This window comes from Garra rufa, chromosome 2, assembly GCF_049309525.1.
Source record: "Garra rufa chromosome 2, GarRuf1.0, whole genome shotgun sequence".
Classification (NCBI taxonomy): domain Eukaryota; kingdom Metazoa; phylum Chordata; class Actinopteri; order Cypriniformes; family Cyprinidae; genus Garra; species Garra rufa.
The window spans coordinates 70,343,771-70,358,152 of NC_133362.1; the positions used below are offsets into that span (position 1 = coordinate 70,343,771).

General features: G+C 50.6%; 12 non-coding genes across 12 annotated transcripts; all 12 read right to left on the minus strand.

Moving 5' to 3' along the window:
• Positions 1-238: 238 nt before the first annotated feature.
• Positions 239-320, minus strand: trnal-aag (transfer RNA leucine (anticodon AAG)). Its single transcript has one exon. It is a non-coding gene; the product is annotated as a tRNA-Leu (tRNA).
• Positions 321-1,456: 1,136 nt separating this feature from the next.
• trnal-uag (transfer RNA leucine (anticodon UAG)) lies at positions 1,457-1,538 on the minus strand. The gene has a single exon. It is a non-coding gene; the product is annotated as a tRNA-Leu (tRNA).
• Positions 1,539-2,590: 1,052 nt separating this feature from the next.
• Positions 2,591-2,672, minus strand: trnal-aag (transfer RNA leucine (anticodon AAG)). Its single transcript has one exon. It is a non-coding gene; the product is annotated as a tRNA-Leu (tRNA).
• Positions 2,673-3,809: 1,137 nt separating this feature from the next.
• On the minus strand, positions 3,810-3,891 carry trnal-uag (transfer RNA leucine (anticodon UAG)). The gene has a single exon. It is a non-coding gene; the product is annotated as a tRNA-Leu (tRNA).
• Positions 3,892-4,943: 1,052 nt separating this feature from the next.
• On the minus strand, positions 4,944-5,025 carry trnal-aag (transfer RNA leucine (anticodon AAG)). The gene has a single exon. It is a non-coding gene; the product is annotated as a tRNA-Leu (tRNA).
• Positions 5,026-6,161: 1,136 nt separating this feature from the next.
• trnal-uag (transfer RNA leucine (anticodon UAG)) lies at positions 6,162-6,243 on the minus strand. Its single transcript has one exon. It is a non-coding gene; the product is annotated as a tRNA-Leu (tRNA).
• A 1,052-nt stretch (positions 6,244-7,295) lies between these two features.
• On the minus strand, positions 7,296-7,377 carry trnal-aag (transfer RNA leucine (anticodon AAG)). Its single transcript has one exon. It is a non-coding gene; the product is annotated as a tRNA-Leu (tRNA).
• A 1,136-nt stretch (positions 7,378-8,513) lies between these two features.
• Positions 8,514-8,595, minus strand: trnal-uag (transfer RNA leucine (anticodon UAG)). Its single transcript has one exon. It is a non-coding gene; the product is annotated as a tRNA-Leu (tRNA).
• A 1,052-nt stretch (positions 8,596-9,647) lies between these two features.
• trnal-aag (transfer RNA leucine (anticodon AAG)) lies at positions 9,648-9,729 on the minus strand. The gene has a single exon. It is a non-coding gene; the product is annotated as a tRNA-Leu (tRNA).
• Positions 9,730-10,865: 1,136 nt separating this feature from the next.
• trnal-uag (transfer RNA leucine (anticodon UAG)) lies at positions 10,866-10,947 on the minus strand. Its single transcript has one exon. It is a non-coding gene; the product is annotated as a tRNA-Leu (tRNA).
• A 1,052-nt stretch (positions 10,948-11,999) lies between these two features.
• On the minus strand, positions 12,000-12,081 carry trnal-aag (transfer RNA leucine (anticodon AAG)). Its single transcript has one exon. It is a non-coding gene; the product is annotated as a tRNA-Leu (tRNA).
• Positions 12,082-13,218: 1,137 nt separating this feature from the next.
• Positions 13,219-13,300, minus strand: trnal-uag (transfer RNA leucine (anticodon UAG)). Its single transcript has one exon. It is a non-coding gene; the product is annotated as a tRNA-Leu (tRNA).
• Between the last annotated feature and the right edge of the window lie 1,082 nt (positions 13,301-14,382).

Consider the following 14,382-nt stretch of genomic DNA (forward strand, 5'->3'; position numbering starts at 1 on the left):
GTTTTTCATTAATATAATTTTCAAATTCGTTGAATTGTTTGTTTGTTTTTTATTGCACCTCTCCTATGATTGTAAATTATTGGTGTGCCTCTGTTGGAATGGAGCAGAGGCTGGGACAAGCTTCCAGCACTGACTTTGCTAAATGGCAAAGAATGCGAAAGCGGCTAAGTTTGGATGAGCATGCAGCGTCACTTCTCCAGTCGCTTCGCAGCCTCAGGAGCTTTCCAAAAGATTTCCCTGGCAGCGGTGGGATTCGAACCCACGCCCCCAAAGAGACTGGAGCCTTAATCCAGCGCCTTAGACCGCTCGGCCACGCTACCTTGTCATGGTGTGTTCCACGGGTCTTTACGACAGGTCAAACGACCTCCCTAATACTGACTCTGCGGAACGGCTGCAGTCTATTCCTGTTTGCGTAAAACAAGCCCGCTCCCAAGCGGGTTAGAGGGCCTCCCTGCCTTGGTTAAAATGGCTGCTGGCAGCAATGGGATTTGAACCAACGCCCCCGAGGAGTCTGGAGCCTAACTCAAACGCCTTAAACCACTCGGCCACGCTACCCTGGAATGTGCTACCCTGGAATGTTCACCTTCGTGGGCCCTTTTTTCCCCACCCCAAAGACAGAGAAAACGTCGGCCGCCGGACCTTCTTTGCAAAGCCTCTGGAGTGCGGGCAAAAAACGTTTTTTTTTTTTTTTTGTGTTGGCACAATAGCCTTCCGAAACTCTGTCTTGGCAGTAGTGGGACTCAAACTCACACCCCCGAAGATACTGGAGCCTTAATCCAGAGCCTTAGACCACTCGGCCACACTACCCTGGCACATTCACCCTCGTGGTCCCTTTTTTTTTCTTGTCGCGCTTCGCTGCAAGCTGATGCCTTGTAATTCGCCGCCGTAAAGGCATCCTTTATACAGGGGTATGCAGTCCTACTCCTGGTGGCCCCCTTCCTGTAGAGTGGAGGTCAGCATCAAGCAGCTCCTGATTGGTTAACGCGGCGTGAATTGACACAGAAGTTTCGATTTTTCACCTCGGGTAGCAGACGCGAATTTTTGTCAGACGCGTGATTCACAAAAAAGCACAATTCGCGCTTAACGCACCTAACGCGCCAGACGCTCAATTCGCGCCATTCGCGCGAACTAGACGCGCGGATGAGGCGAATTCGCGTCTACCGCGCCGCGCCTCATTCGCGCCGCAAGAACTCCAGGCGCGTGTTAACGCGTTTTACCATTGACTTAACATTGAAATCACTCGGACCAGACGCATATTCCCGTTTGGTGTGAATGTAGCATTAGACCATGCGGCCATGCTCCCCCTTCGGGTTGCGCTCCAAGGGTCTCTTCCACAGGTGGAACGGCCTCCCTAATACTTACTCTGCAGAACTGCTGCAGTCTAATCCTGTTTGCGTGAAATAATCCCGATGCCAAGCGGGTTAGAGGACCTCCCTGCCTTGGTTAAAATGGCTGCTGGCAGCGATGGGATTCGAACCCACGCCCCCGAAGAGACTGGAGCCTAAATCCAGCGCCTTAGACCACTCGGCAACGCTACCCTGGGATTTGCGCTTTTGTGGGCCGTTTTCTGCCCTCTTCCCCCACCCCAAAGATAGAGAGAACGTCGGCCGCCGGACCTTCTTTGCAAAGCCTCTGGAATGCGGGCAAAGAACTTTTTTTTTTTTTTTGGGTATGCACAATAGCCTTCCAAAACTCTGTCTTGGCAGCAGTGGGATTCAAACCCACACCCCCGAAGAGACTGTAGCCTTAATCCAGCGCCTTATGCTACGTTCACACCAAACGCGAATACGCGTCTAAATTCGCGCCTGCCGCTTCTATTTATACGCGTGACCACTTTGTGTTCATTCACCCGTCAAGAGCGAAATGGACGCGCATAAAAACAAAAGTTTGAAGCGAAATTTACGCACGTCAGGTGCGTCAGAGGCGAAAGTTTCAAAAAGTTTCGAACCCCGTTGGTAGCCATCTTTTTACAAGATGTCTGTTGTTGATCGCTCATTTATCGAGAGTGTCACTGCTCTGTATTTGCTCTGGAGAGCAGAACAGCGGTGTAGGGATCATCGTCGCTGCATTTGGGTTGCGCTTCGCCACAAGCTGATGCCTTGTAATTCGCCGCCGTAAAGGCATCCTTAATACAGGGTATGCAGTCCTACTTCTGGTGGCCCCCTTCCTGTGGAGTGGAGGTCCATCTATGATCAAGCACACCTGAATCCGCTAATCAAGGCTTTTGGGGCTTATGTGAAAACGATAGCCAGCTGTGTTGCATTTAAAATCAAAATGATCAGGCAGCTGTTATTTCACCCAAAACTTTCCATGAGTGACATTGGCTGTCTCCATTCTTGTAGACTACTCATTGTTTTTCATTAATATAATTTTCAAATTCGTTGAATTGTTTGTTTGTTTTTTATTGCACCTCTCCTATGATTGTAAATTATTGGTGTGCCTCTGTTGGAATGGAGCAGAGGCTGGGACAAGCTTCCAGCACTGACTTTGCTAAATGGCAAAGAATGCGAAAGCGGCTAAGTTTGGATGAGCATGCAGGGTCACTTCTCCAGTCGCTTCGCAGCCTCAGGAGCTTTCCAAAAGATTTCCCTGGCAGCGGTGGGATTCGAACCCACGCCCCCAAAGAGACTGGAGCCTTAATCCAGTGCCTTAGACCGCTCGGCCACGCTACCTTGTCATGGGGTGTTCCACGGGTCTTTACGACAGGTCAAACGACCTCCCTAATACTGACTCTGCGGAACGGCTGCAGTCTATTCCTGTTTGCGTAAAACAAGCCCGCTCCCAAGCGGGTTAGAGGGCCTCCCTGCCTTGGTTAAAATGGCTGCTGGCAGCAATGGGATTTGAACCAACTCCCCCGAGGAGTCTGGAGCCTAACTCAAACGCCTTAAACCACTCGGCCACGCTACCCTGGAATGTGCTACCCTGGAATGTTCACCTTCGTGGGCCCTTTTTTCCCCACCCCAAAGACAGAGAAAACGTCGGCCGCCGGACCTTCTTTGCAAAGCCTCTGGAGTGCGGGCAAAAAACGTTTTTTTTTTTTTTTTTGTGTAGGCACAATAGCCTTCCGAAACTCTGTCTTGGCAGTAGTGGGACTCAAACTCACACCCCCGAAGATAGTGGAGCCTTAATCCAGAGCCTTAGACCACTCTGCCACACTACCCTGGCACATTCACCCTTGTGGTCCCTTTTTTTTTCTTGTCGCGCTTCGCTGCAAGCTGATGCCTTGTAATTCGCCGCCGTAAAGGCATCCTTTATACAGGGGTATGCAGTCCTACTCCTGGTGGCCCCCTTCCTGTAGAGTGGAGGTCAGCATCAAGCAGCTCCTGATTGGTTAACGCGGTGTGAATTGACACAGAAGTTCCGATTTTTCACCTCGGGTAGCAGACGCGAATTTTTGTCAGACGCGTGATTCACAAAAAAGCACAATTCGCGCTTAACGCACCTAACGCGCCAGACGCTCAATTCGCGCCATTCGCGCGAACTAGACGCGCGGATGAGGCGAATTCGCGTCTACCGCGCCGCGCCTCATTCGCGCCGCAAGAACTCCAGGCGCGTGTTAACGCGTTTTACCATTGACTTAACATTGAAAACACTCGGACCAGACGCATATTCCCGTTTGGTGTGAATGTAGCATTAGACCGCGCGGCCATGCTACCTCGTCGGGTTGCGCTCCAAGGGTCTCTTCCACAGGTGGAACGGCCTCCCTAATACTTACTCTGCAGAACTGCTGCAGTCTAATCCTGTTTGCGTGAAATAATCCCGATGCCAAGCGGGTTAGAGGACCTCCCTGCCTTGGTTAAAATGGCTGCTGGCAGCGATGGGATTCAAACCCACGCCCCCGAAGAGACTGGAGCCTAAATCCAGCGCCTTAGACCACTCGGCAACGCTACCCTGGGATTTGCGCTTTTGTGGGCCGTTTTCTGCCCTCTTCCCCCACCCCAAAGATAGAGAGAACGTCGGCCACCGGACCTTCTTTGCAAAGCCTCTGGAATGCGGGCAAAGAACTTTTTTTTTTTTTTTGGGTATGCACAATAGCCTTCCAAAACTCTGTCTTGGCAGCAGTGGGATTCAAACCCACACCCCCGAAGAGACTGTAGCCTTAATCCAGCGCCTTATGCTACGTTCACACCAAACGCGAATACGCGTCTAAATTCGCGCCTGCCGCTTCTATTTATACGCGTGACCACTTTGTGTTCATTCACCCGTCAAGAGCGAAATGGACGCGCATAAAAACAAAAGTTTGAAGCGAAATTTACGCACGTCAGGTGCGTCAGAGGCGAAAGTTTCAAAAAGTTTCAAACCCCGTTGGTAGCCATCTTTTTACAAGATGTCTGTTGTTGATCGCTCATTTATCGAGAGTGTCACTGCTCTGTATTTGCTCTGGAGAGCAGAACAGCGGTGTAGGGATCATCGTCGCTGTATTTGGGTTGCGCTTCGCCACAAGCTGATGCCTTGTAATTCGCCGCCGTAAAGGCATCCTTAATACAGGGTATGCAGTCCTACTTCTGGTGGCCCCCTTCCTGTGGAGTGGAGGTCCATCTATGATCAAGCACACCTGAATCCGCTAATCAAGGCTTTTGGGGCTTATGTGAAAACGATAGCCAGCTGTGTTGCATTTAAAATCAAAATGATCAGGCAGCTGTTATTTCACCCAAAACTTTCCATGAGTGACATTGGCTGTCTCCATTCTTGTAGACTACTCATTGTTTTTCATTAATATAATTTTCAAATTCGTTGAATTGTTTGTTTGTTTTTTATTGCACCTCTCCTATGATTGTAAATTATTGGTGTGCCTCTGTTGGAATGGAGCAGAGGCTGGGACAAGCTTCCAGCACTGACTTTGCTAAATGGCAAAGAATGCGAAAGCGGCTAAGTTTGGATGAGCATGCAGCGTCACTTCTCCAGTCGCTTCGCAGCCTCAGGAGCTTTCCAAAAGATTTCCCTGGCAGCGGTGGGATTCGAACCCACGCCCCCGAAGAGACTGGAGCCTTAATCCAGCGCCTTAGACCGCTCGGCCACGCTACCTTGTCATGGTGTGTTCCACGGGTCTTTACGACAGGTCAAACGACCTCCCTAATACTGACTCTGCGGAACGGCTGCAGTCTATTCCTGTTTGCGTAAAACAAGCCCGCTCCCAAGCGGGTTAGAGGGCCTCCCTGCCTTGGTTAAAATGGCTGCTGGCAGCAATGGGATTTGAACCAACGCCCCCGAGGAGTCTGGAGCCTAACTCAAACGCCTTAAACCACTCGGCCACGCTACCCTGGAATGTGCTACCCTGGAATGTTCACCTTCGTGGGCCCTTTTTTCCCCACCCCAAAGACAGAGAAAACGTCGGCCGCCGGACCTTCTTTGCAAAGCCTCTGGAGTGCGGGCAAAAAACGTTTTTTTTTTTTTTTTGTGTTGGCACAATAGCCTTCCGAAACTCTGTCTTGGCAGTAGTGGGACTCAAACTCACACCCCCGAAGATACTGGAGCCTTAATCCAGAGCCTTAGACCACTCGGCCACACTACCCTGGCACATTCACCCTCGTGGTCCCTTTTTTTTTCTTGTCGCGCTTCGCTGCAAGCTGATGCCTTGTAATTCGCCGCCGTAAAGGCATCCTTTATACAGGGGTATGCAGTCCTACTCCTGGTGGCCCCCTTCCTGTAGAGTGGAGGTCAGCATCAAGCAGCTCCTGATTGGTTAACGCGGCGTGAATTGACACAGAAGTTTCGATTTTTCACCTCGGGTAGCAGACGCGAATTTTTGTCAGACGCGTGATTCACAAAAAAGCACAATTCGCGCTTAACGCACCTAACGCGCCAGACGCTCAATTCGCGCCATTCGCGCGAACTAGACGCGCGGATGAGGCGAATTCGCGTCTACCGCGCCGCGCCTCATTCGCGCCGCAAGAACTCCAGGCGCGTGTTAACGCGTTTTACCATTGACTTAACATTGAAATCACTCGGACCAGACGCATATTCCCGTTTGGTGTGAATGTAGCATTAGACCATGCGGCCATGCTCCCCCTTCGGGTTGCGCTCCAAGGGTCTCTTCCACAGGTGGAACGGCCTCCCTAATACTTACTCTGCAGAACTGCTGCAGTCTAATCCTGTTTGCGTGAAATAATCCCGATGCCAAGCGGGTTAGAGGACCTCCCTGCCTTGGTTAAAATGGCTGCTGGCAGCGATGGGATTCGAACCCACGCCCCCGAAGAGACTGGAGCCTAAATCCAGCGCCTTAGACCACTCGGCAACGCTACCCTGGGATTTGCGCTTTTGTGGGCCGTTTTCTGCCCTCTTCCCCCACCCCAAAGATAGAGAGAACGTCGGCCGCCGGACCTTCTTTGCAAAGCCTCTGGAATGCGGGCAAAGAACTTTTTTTTTTTTTTTGGGTATGCACAATAGCCTTCCAAAACTCTGTCTTGGCAGCAGTGGGATTCAAACCCACACCCCCGAAGAGACTGTAGCCTTAATCCAGCGCCTTATGCTACGTTCACACCAAACGCGAATACGCGTCTAAATTCGCGCCTGCCGCTTCTATTTATACGCGTGACCACTTTGTGTTCATTCACCCGTCAAGAGCGAAATGGACGCGCATAAAAACAAAAGTTTGAAGCGAAATTTACGCACGTCAGGTGCGTCAGAGGCGAAAGTTTCAAAAAGTTTCGAACCCCGTTGGTAGCCATCTTTTTACAAGATGTCTGTTGTTGATCGCTCATTTATCGAGAGTGTCACTGCTCTGTATTTGCTCTGGAGAGCAGAACAGCGGTGTAGGGATCATCGTCGCTGCATTTGGGTTGCGCTTCGCCACAAGCTGATGCCTTGTAATTCGCCGCCGTAAAGGCATCCTTAATACAGGGTATGCAGTCCTACTTCTGGTGGCCCCCTTCCTGTGGAGTGGAGGTCCATCTATGATCAAGCACACCTGAATCCGCTAATCAAGGCTTTTGGGGCTTATGTGAAAACGATAGCCAGCTGTGTTGCATTTAAAATCAAAATGATCAGGCAGCTGTTATTTCACCCAAAACTTTCCATGAGTGACATTGGCTGTCTCCATTCTTGTAGACTACTCATTGTTTTTCATTAATATAATTTTCAAATTCGTTGAATTGTTTGTTTGTTTTTTATTGCACCTCTCCTATGATTGTAAATTATTGGTGTGCCTCTGTTGGAATGGAGCAGAGGCTGGGACAAGCTTCCAGCACTGACTTTGCTAAATGGCAAAGAATGCGAAAGCGGCTAAGTTTGGATGAGCATGCAGGGTCACTTCTCCAGTCGCTTCGCAGCCTCAGGAGCTTTCCAAAAGATTTCCCTGGCAGCGGTGGGATTCGAACCCACGCCCCCAAAGAGACTGGAGCCTTAATCCAGTGCCTTAGACCGCTCGGCCACGCTACCTTGTCATGGGGTGTTCCACGGGTCTTTACGACAGGTCAAACGACCTCCCTAATACTGACTCTGCGGAACGGCTGCAGTCTATTCCTGTTTGCGTAAAACAAGCCCGCTCCCAAGCGGGTTAGAGGGCCTCCCTGCCTTGGTTAAAATGGCTGCTGGCAGCAATGGGATTTGAACCAACTCCCCCGAGGAGTCTGGAGCCTAACTCAAACGCCTTAAACCACTCGGCCACGCTACCCTGGAATGTGCTACCCTGGAATGTTCACCTTCGTGGGCCCTTTTTTCCCCACCCCAAAGACAGAGAAAACGTCGGCCGCCGGACCTTCTTTGCAAAGCCTCTGGAGTGCGGGCAAAAAACGTTTTTTTTTTTTTTTTGTGTAGGCACAATAGCCTTCCGAAACTCTGTCTTGGCAGTAGTGGGACTCAAACTCACACCCCCGAAGATAGTGGAGCCTTAATCCAGAGCCTTAGACCACTCTGCCACACTACCCTGGCACATTCACCCTTGTGGTCCCTTTTTTTTTCTTGTCGCGCTTCGCTGCAAGCTGATGCCTTGTAATTCGCCGCCGTAAAGGCATCCTTTATACAGGGGTATGCAGTCCTACTCCTGGTGGCCCCCTTCCTGTAGAGTGGAGGTCAGCATCAAGCAGCTCCTGATTGGTTAACGCGGTGTGAATTGACACAGAAGTTCCGATTTTTCACCTCGGGTAGCAGACGCGAATTTTTGTCAGACGCGTGATTCACAAAAAAGCACAATTCGCGCTTAACGCACCTAACGCGCCAGACGCTCAATTCGCGCCATTCGCGCGAACTAGACGCGCGGATGAGGCGAATTCGCGTCTACCGCGCCGCGCCTCATTCGCGCCGCAAGAACTCCAGGCGCGTGTTAACGCGTTTTACCATTGACTTAACATTGAAAACACTCGGACCAGACGCATATTCCCGTTTGGTGTGAATGTAGCATTAGACCGCGCGGCCATGCTACCTCGTCGGGTTGCGCTCCAAGGGTCTCTTCCACAGGTGGAACGGCCTCCCTAATACTTACTCTGCAGAACTGCTGCAGTCTAATCCTGTTTGCGTGAAATAATCCCGATGCCAAGCGGGTTAGAGGACCTCCCTGCCTTGGTTAAAATGGCTGCTGGCAGCGATGGGATTCAAACCCACGCCCCCGAAGAGACTGGAGCCTAAATCCAGCGCCTTAGACCACTCGGCAACGCTACCCTGGGATTTGCGCTTTTGTGGGCCGTTTTCTGCCCTCTTCCCCCACCCCAAAGATAGAGAGAACGTCGGCCACCGGACCTTCTTTGCAAAGCCTCTGGAATGCGGGCAAAGAACTTTTTTTTTTTTTTTGGGTATGCACAATAGCCTTCCAAAACTCTGTCTTGGCAGCAGTGGGATTCAAACCCACACCCCCGAAGAGACTGTAGCCTTAATCCAGCGCCTTATGCTACGTTCACACCAAACGCGAATACGCGTCTAAATTCGCGCCTGCCGCTTCTATTTATACGCGTGACCACTTTGTGTTCATTCACCCGTCAAGAGCGAAATGGACGCGCATAAAAACAAAAGTTTGAAGCGAAATTTACGCACGTCAGGTGCGTCAGAGGCGAAAGTTTCAAAAAGTTTCAAACCCCGTTGGTAGCCATCTTTTTACAAGATGTCTGTTGTTGATCGCTCATTTATCGAGAGTGTCACTGCTCTGTATTTGCTCTGGAGAGCAGAACAGCGGTGTAGGGATCATCGTCGCTGTATTTGGGTTGCGCTTCGCCACAAGCTGATGCCTTGTAATTCGCCGCCGTAAAGGCATCCTTAATACAGGGTATGCAGTCCTACTTCTGGTGGCCCCCTTCCTGTGGAGTGGAGGTCCATCTATGATCAAGCACACCTGAATCCGCTAATCAAGGCTTTTGGGGCTTATGTGAAAACGATAGCCAGCTGTGTTGCATTTAAAATCAAAATGATCAGGCAGCTGTTATTTCACCCAAAACTTTCCATGAGTGACATTGGCTGTCTCCATTCTTGTAGACTACTCATTGTTTTTCATTAATATAATTTTCAAATTCGTTGAATTGTTTGTTTGTTTTTTATTGCACCTCTCCTATGATTGTAAATTATTGGTGTGCCTCTGTTGGAATGGAGCAGAGGCTGGGACAAGCTTCCAGCACTGACTTTGCTAAATGGCAAAGAATGCGAAAGCGGCTAAGTTTGGATGAGCATGCAGCGTCACTTCTCCAGTCGCTTCGCAGCCTCAGGAGCTTTCCAAAAGATTTCCCTGGCAGCGGTGGGATTCGAACCCACGCCCCCGAAGAGACTGGAGCCTTAATCCAGCGCCTTAGACCGCTCGGCCACGCTACCTTGTCATGGTGTGTTCCACGGGTCTTTACGACAGGTCAAACGACCTCCCTAATACTGACTCTGCGGAACGGCTGCAGTCTATTCCTGTTTGCGTAAAACAAGCCCGCTCCCAAGCGGGTTAGAGGGCCTCCCTGCCTTGGTTAAAATGGCTGCTGGCAGCAATGGGATTTGAACCAACGCCCCCGAGGAGTCTGGAGCCTAACTCAAACGCCTTAAACCACTCGGCCACGCTACCCTGGAATGTGCTACCCTGGAATGTTCACCTTCGTGGGCCCTTTTTTCCCCACCCCAAAGACAGAGAAAACGTCGGCCGCCGGACCTTCTTTGCAAAGCCTCTGGAGTGCGGGCAAAAAACGTTTTTTTTTTTTTTTTGTGTTGGCACAATAGCCTTCCGAAACTCTGTCTTGGCAGTAGTGGGACTCAAACTCACACCCCCGAAGATACTGGAGCCTTAATCCAGAGCCTTAGACCACTCGGCCACACTACCCTGGCACATTCACCCTCGTGGTCCCTTTTTTTTTCTTGTCGCGCTTCGCTGCAAGCTGATGCCTTGTAATTCGCCGCCGTAAAGGCATCCTTTATACAGGGGTATGCAGTCCTACTCCTGGTGGCCCCCTTCCTGTAGAGTGGAGGTCAGCATCAAGCAGCTCCTGATTGGTTAACGCGGCGTGAATTGACACAGAAGTTTCGATTTTTCACCTCGGGTAGCAGACGCGAATTTTTGTCAGACGCGTGATTCACAAAAAAGCACAATTCGCGCTTAACGCACCTAACGCGCCAGACGCTCAATTCGCGCCATTCGCGCGAACTAGACGCGCGGATGAGGCGAATTCGCGTCTACCGCGCCGCGCCTCATTCGCGCCGCAAGAACTCCAGGCGCGTGTTAACGCGTTTTACCATTGACTTAACATTGAAATCACTCGGACCAGACGCATATTCCCGTTTGGTGTGAATGTAGCATTAGACCATGCGGCCATGCTCCCCCTTCGGGTTGCGCTCCAAGGGTCTCTTCCACAGGTGGAACGGCCTCCCTAATACTTACTCTGCAGAACTGCTGCAGTCTAATCCTGTTTGCGTGAAATAATCCCGATGCCAAGCGGGTTAGAGGACCTCCCTGCCTTGGTTAAAATGGCTGCTGGCAGCGATGGGATTCGAACCCACGCCCCCGAAGAGACTGGAGCCTAAATCCAGCGCCTTAGACCACTCGGCAACGCTACCCTGGGATTTGCGCTTTTGTGGGCCGTTTTCTGCCCTCTTCCCCCACCCCAAAGATAGAGAGAACGTCGGCCGCCGGACCTTCTTTGCAAAGCCTCTGGAATGCGGGCAAAGAACTTTTTTTTTTTTTTTGGGTATGCACAATAGCCTTCCAAAACTCTGTCTTGGCAGCAGTGGGATTCAAACCCACACCCCCGAAGAGACTGTAGCCTTAATCCAGCGCCTTATGCTACGTTCACACCAAACGCGAATACGCGTCTAAATTCGCGCCTGCCGCTTCTATTTATACGCGTGACCACTTTGTGTTCATTCACCCGTCAAGAGCGAAATGGACGCGCATAAAAACAAAAGTTTGAAGCGAAATTTACGCACGTCAGGTGCGTCAGAGGCGAAAGTTTCAAAAAGTTTCGAACCCCGTTGGTAGCCATCTTTTTACAAGATGTCTGTTGTTGATCGCTCATTTATCGAGAGTGTCACTGCTCTGTATTTGCTCTGGAGAGCAGAACAGCGGTGTAGGGATCATCGTCGCTGCATTTGGGTTGCGCTTCGCCACAAGCTGATGCCTTGTAATTCGCCGCCGTAAAGGCATCCTTAATACAGGGTATGCAGTCCTACTTCTGGTGGCCCCCTTCCTGTGGAGTGGAGGTCCATCTATGATCAAGCACACCTGAATCCGCTAATCAAGGCTTTTGGGGCTTATGTGAAAACGATAGCCAGCTGTGTTGCATTTAAAATCAAAATGATCAGGCAGCTGTTATTTCACCCAAAACTTTCCATGAGTGACATTGGCTGTCTCCATTCTTGTAGACTACTCATTGTTTTTCATTAATATAATTTTCAAATTCGTTGAATTGTTTGTTTGTTTTTTATTGCACCTCTCCTATGATTGTAAATTATTGGTGTGCCTCTGTTGGAATGGAGCAGAGGCTGGGACAAGCTTCCAGCACTGACTTTGCTAAATGGCAAAGAATGCGAAAGCGGCTAAGTTTGGATGAGCATGCAGGGTCACTTCTCCAGTCGCTTCGCAGCCTCAGGAGCTTTCCAAAAGATTTCCCTGGCAGCGGTGGGATTCGAACCCACGCCCCCAAAGAGACTGGAGCCTTAATCCAGTGCCTTAGACCGCTCGGCCACGCTACCTTGTCATGGGGTGTTCCACGGGTCTTTACGACAGGTCAAACGACCTCCCTAATACTGACTCTGCGGAACGGCTGCAGTCTATTCCTGTTTGCGTAAAACAAGCCCGCTCCCAAGCGGGTTAGAGGGCCTCCCTGCCTTGGTTAAAATGGCTGCTGGCAGCAATGGGATTTGAACCAACTCCCCCGAGGAGTCTGGAGCCTAACTCAAACGCCTTAAACCACTCGGCCACGCTACCCTGGAATGTGCTACCCTGGAATGTTCACCTTCGTGGGCCCTTTTTTCCCCACCCCAAAGACAGAGAAAACGTCGGCCGCCGGACCTTCTTTGCAAAGCCTCTGGAGTGCGGGCAAAAAACGTTTTTTTTTTTTTTTTTGTGTAGGCACAATAGCCTTCCGAAACTCTGTCTTGGCAGTAGTGGGACTCAAACTCACACCCCCGAAGATAGTGGAGCCTTAATCCAGAGCCTTAGACCACTCTGCCACACTACCCTGGCACATTCACCCTTGTGGTCCCTTTTTTTTTCTTGTCGCGCTTCGCTGCAAGCTGATGCCTTGTAATTCGCCGCCGTAAAGGCATCCTTTATACAGGGGTATGCAGTCCTACTCCTGGTGGCCCCCTTCCTGTAGAGTGGAGGTCAGCATCAAGCAGCTCCTGATTGGTTAACGCGGTGTGAATTGACACAGAAGTTCCGATTTTTCACCTCGGGTAGCAGACGCGAATTTTTGTCAGACGCGTGATTCACAAAAAAGCACAATTCGCGCTTAACGCACCTAACGCGCCAGACGCTCAATTCGCGCCATTCGCGCGAACTAGACGCGCGGATGAGGCGAATTCGCGTCTACCGCGCCGCGCCTCATTCGCGCCGCAAGAACTCCAGGCGCGTGTTAACGCGTTTTACCATTGACTTAACATTGAAAACACTCGGACCAGACGCATATTCCCGTTTGGTGTGAATGTAGCATTAGACCGCGCGGCCATGCTACCTCGTCGGGTTGCGCTCCAAGGGTCTCTTCCACAGGTGGAACGGCCTCCCTAATACTTACTCTGCAGAACTGCTGCAGTCTAATCCTGTTTGCGTGAAATAATCCCGATGCCAAGCGGGTTAGAGGACCTCCCTGCCTTGGTTAAAATGGCTGCTGGCAGCGATGGGATTCAAACCCACGCCCCCGAAGAGACTGGAGCCTAAATCCAGCGCCTTAGACCACTCGGCAACGCTACCCTGGGATTTGCGCTTTTGTGGGCCGTTTTCTGCCCTCTTCCCCCACCCCAAAGATAGAGAGAACGTCGGCCACCGGACCTTCTTTGCAAAGCCTCTGGAATGCGGGCAAAGAACTTTTTTTTTTTTTTTGGGTATGCACAATAGCCTTCCAAAACTCTGTCTTGGCAGCAGTGGGATTCAAACCCACACCCCCGAAGAGACTGTAGCCTTAATCCAGCGCCTTATGCTACGTTCACACCAAACGCGAATACGCGTCTAAATTCGCGCCTGCCGCTTCTATTTATACGCGTGACCACTTTGTGTTCATTCACCCGTCAAGAGCGAAATGGACGCGCATAAAAACAAAAGTTTGAAGCGAAATTTACGCACGTCAGGTGCGTCAGAGGCGAAAGTTTCAAAAAGTTTCAAACCCCGTTGGTAGCCATCTTTTTACAAGATGTCTGTTGTTGATCGCTCATTTATCGAGAGTGTCACTGCTCTGTATTTGCTCTGGAGAGCAGAACAGCGGTGTAGGGATCATCGTCGCTGTATTTGGGTTGCGCTTCGCCACAAGCTGATGCCTTGTAATTCGCCGCCGTAAAGGCATCCTTAATACAGGGTATGCAGTCCTACTTCTGGTGGCCCCCTTCCTGTGGAGTGGAGGTCCATCTATGATCAAGCACACCTGAATCCGCTAATCAAGGCTTTTGGGGCTTATGTGAAAACGATAGCCAGCTGTGTTGCATTTAAAATCAAAATGATCAGGCAGCTGTTATTTCACCCAAAACTTTCCATGAGTGACATTGGCTGTCTCCATTCTTGTAGACTACTCATTGTTTTTCATTAATATAATTTTCAAATTCGTTGAATTGTTTGTTTGTTTTTTATTGCACCTCTCCTATGATTGTAAATTATTGGTGTGCCTCTGTTGGAATGGAGCAGAGGCTGGGACAAGCTTCCAGCACTGACTTTGCTAAATGGCAAAGAATGCGAAAGCGGCTAAGTTTGGATGAGCATGCAGCGTCACTTCTCCAGTCGCTTCGCAGCCTCAGGAGCTTTCCAAAAGATTTCCCTGGCAGCGGTGGGATTCGAACCCACGCCCC